The following is a 3,691-nucleotide window of genomic DNA, read 5'->3' as shown; positions in this document are numbered from 1 at the left end:
GTCGGCCGATCGTCCCGCGCCGGGCTCGCCCGCCCCGCGCCGAGGTACAGGTCCCGAGGGCCGGACGGGGGTCTCCCCCCGCCCGGCGCCTTTCGCGCTCTCTCGCGCTCGACCCGGTGCTCCCCGCGGCTCTGCGGACCGCGGGGCCGGACCGGACGGCCTTGTGACGGGCCTGGGTGGGGGGCCCGGGGGCCCCCTGGGAGACGGGACGGGGGCCGTGGTCCCCGCCGCCGCTCTGGGTTCGGGCGCGCGCCCGGCCAACGACAATGATCCTTCCGCAGGTTCACCTACGGAAACCTTGTTACGACTTTTACTTCCTCTAGATAGTCAAGTTCGATCGTCTTCTCGGCGCTCAGCCAGGGCCCGCGAGGAGCCCCGGCGAGGCCGATCCGAGGACCTCGCTAAACCATCCGATCGGTAGTAGCGACGGGCGGTGTGTACAAAGGGCAGGGACTTAATCGACGCGGGCTCGTGACCCGCGCCTACTGGGAATTCCTCGTTCGTGGGAAACAGTTGCAATCCCCGGTCCCGATCACGAGCGGGGTTCAGCGGGTTACCCGCGCCTCTCGGCGCACGGGTAGGCACACGCTGATCCGCCCATTGTGGCGCGCGTGCAGCCCCGGACATCTAAGGGCATCACAGACCTGTTATCGCTCCGTCTCGCGTGGCTGAACGCCACTTGTCCCTCTAAGAAGTTGGACGCCGACCGCGCGGGCCGCGTAACTATTTAGCAGGAGGGAATCTCGTTCGTTATCGGAATCAACCAGACAAATCGCTCCACCAACTAAGAACGGCCATGCACCACCACCCACGGTATCGAGAAAGAGCTATCGATCTGTCAATCCTTTCCGTGTCCGGGCCGGGTGAGGTTCCCCGTGTTGAGTCAAATTAAGCCGCAGGCTCCACTCCTGGTGGTGCCCTTCCGTCAATTCCTTTAAGTTTCAGCTTTGCAACCATACTCCCCCCCGGAACCCAAAGACTCGTGGTTTCCCCCACGCTGCCCGGCGGGTCATGGGAATAACGCCGCCGGATCGCGGGTCGGCATCGTTTACGGTCGGAACTACGACGGTATCTGATCGTCTTCGAACCTCCGACTTTCGTTCTTGATTAATGAAAACGTTCTTGGCAAATGCTTTCGCTCTCGTCCGTCTTGCGCCGGTCCAAGAATTTCACCTCTAGCGGCGCAATACGAATGCCCCCGGCCGTCCCTCTCAATCATGGCCCTGGTTCGTGAAACCCACAAAATAGAACCGGAGTCCTATTCCATTATTCCTAGCTGGGGTATTCGGGCGGGGCGCTCGGCCTGCTTTGAACACTCTAATTTTTTCAAAGTAAACGCTTCGGACCCCGCGACGGACACCCAACCAAGGGCATCCGGGGGGCGCCGAGAGGCAGGGCTCGGGACGGGCGGCAGCTCGCCTTGCGGCGGTCCGCCGGCCCGCGCCCGAGGTCCAACTACGAGCTTTTTAACTGCAGCAACTTTAATATACGCTATTGGAGCTGGAATTACCGCGGCTGCTGGCACCAGACTTGCCCTCCAATGGGTCCTCGCCCATGGGTTTAGGATACGCTCATTCCGATCGCAGGGCCTCGAAAGAGACCTGCGTCGTTATTTTTCGTCACTACCTCACCGAGTCGGGAGTGGGTAATTTGCGCGCCTGCTGCCTTCCTTGGATGTGGTAGCCGTTTCTCAGGCTCCCTCTCCGGAATCGAACCCCGATTCCCCGTCACCTGTGGTCACCATGGTAGGCGCCTAGAGTACCATCGAAAGTTGATAGGTCAGACATTCGAATGAGTCGTCGCCGCCGCGAGGGCGCGCGATCGGCCCGAGGTTATCTTGAGTCACCAAAGAGACCGGGCCACCGCCCGAGGACGGCAGACCCGGTTGGGTTTTGGGGCTGATAAATGCACGTATCCCCTGGGCCCCCGCGAGGAGGCCCGGGTCAACGCTCGTTTGCATGTATTAGCTCTGGAATTACCACAGTTATCCAAGTAACTGGGAGCGATCAAAGGAACCATAACTGATTTAATGAGCCATTCGCAGTTTCACTGTACCGGCCGTGTGCACTTAGACCTGCATGGCTTAATCTTTGAGACAAGCATATGTTACTGGCAGGATCAACCAGGTAGCCTCCGGGAGGCCGCGTTGACGCGGGCTTCCTCGTCGCGGGTCTCGCGCCCCCCGACGAGCGGGGGGTGAGCGGGGCCGCTAGTAGGCGCGTGCGCGGGCGCTCTCCTTCGGCAAGGAGGGGTGGCCCTGTGGGGGCCGTAACGCAGAAAGGTGTTTCGCGGGGCCGGGGTCAGACGAAAGCGCCGAGGTGGGTCTCCCCCCTCAGGCCGCCGCCCGCCGCACGGCCGCCGGTGGCGGACGCTCTGTGATGACCGGTCGTCTGAGTCTCCCAGGGAGGGGTTTCGGGCGAGCCCCGCGGGGCTCCCCTGGAGGCCGAAGCGCTGATCGGGGAGGAACCGACTGCCCATGACGGTCGCGAGGACCGGGCAGGGGCCTGCCCCTGGCGCTCGTGGTTTTCCAATCTACCAGGTGTGCCTGGTCCGAAGACCTTGTTTAACCCCGGCCGTTGACCCGTGGACTTTCGGGTGGCTAGGGGGCCCTCCGGTGGAGGCCCTTCAAGTCCGTGTTCTTATAGGTCTGAAAGCCACCAGTCCGTGGGACTTATGGCAGTTCAGACACGGTTCGTCGGATTCTCACGGCGGAGCGAGTCCGCCCGCGAGTCCGTACAGGTTGCCACCTGACAGCTGCAAACGAACCAAGCGCAGCTGATTTTTCAGTGGCTCCGGAGAGCCTCCTAGTCCGTGTTCTTATAGGTCTGAAAGCCACCAGTCTGTAGGACTTATGGCCGTTCAGACACGGTTCTTTGGGACGCCATCGGGGGTGCTCATCAGCGCCCAGTCCGCTCAGGTGACCACCTGCCGGCTGGTTTGGGCCAAGCGCAGCTGATTTTTAGGAGGCTCCGGAGAGCCTCCCAGTCCGTGTTCTTATAGGTCTGAAAGCCACCAGTCTGTAGGACTTATGGCCGTTCAGACACGGTTCTTTGGGACGCCATCGGGGGTGCTCATCAGCGCCCAGTCCGCTCAGGTGACCACCTGTCGGCTGGTTTGGGCCAAGCGCAGCTGATTTTTAGGAGGCTCCGGAGAGCCTCCAAGTCCGTGTTCTTATAGGTCTGAAAGCCACCAGTCTATAGGACTTATGGCCGTTCAGACACGGTTCTTTGGGACGCCATCGGGGGTGCTCATCAGCGCCCAGTCCGCTCAGGTGACCACCTGCCGGCTGGTTTGGGCCAAGCGCAGCTGATTTTTCAGTGGCTCCGGAGAGCCTCCTAGTCCGTGTTCTTATAGGTCTGAAAGCCACCAGTCTATAGGACTTATGGCCGTTCGGACACGGTTCTCTGGGACGCCATCGGGGGTACTCATCAGCGCCCAGTCCGCTCAGGTGACCACCTGTCGGCTGGTTTGGGCCAAGCGCAGCTGATTTTTCAGTGGCTCCGGAGAGCCTCCTAGTCCGTGTTCTTATAGGTCTGAAAGCCACCAGTCTATAGGACTTATGGCCGTTCAGACACGGTTCTTTGGGACGCCATCGGGGGTGCTCATCAGCGCCCAGTCCGCTCAGGTGACCACCTGCCGGCTGGTTTGGGCCAAGCGCAGCTGATTTTTCAGTGGCTCCGGAGAGCCTCCT

At 61.5% G+C, this 3,691-nt stretch overlaps 1 non-coding gene across 1 annotated transcript; it reads right to left on the bottom strand.

Annotated features, from left to right (window-relative positions):
• Positions 1 to 264: 264 nt before the first annotated feature.
• Positions 265 to 2,129, bottom strand: LOC130417046 (18S ribosomal RNA). Its single transcript, XR_008906122.1, has one exon. It is a non-coding gene; the product is annotated as an 18S ribosomal RNA (ribosomal RNA).
• Positions 2,130 to 3,691: the final 1,562 nt, after the last annotated feature.

Source organism: Triplophysa dalaica, unplaced genomic scaffold (assembly GCF_015846415.1).
Source record: "Triplophysa dalaica isolate WHDGS20190420 unplaced genomic scaffold, ASM1584641v1 Contig10, whole genome shotgun sequence".
Classification (NCBI taxonomy): Eukaryota; Metazoa; Chordata; class Actinopteri; order Cypriniformes; family Nemacheilidae; genus Triplophysa; species Triplophysa dalaica.
This window is presented reverse-complemented; position numbering and strand designations above follow the sequence as displayed.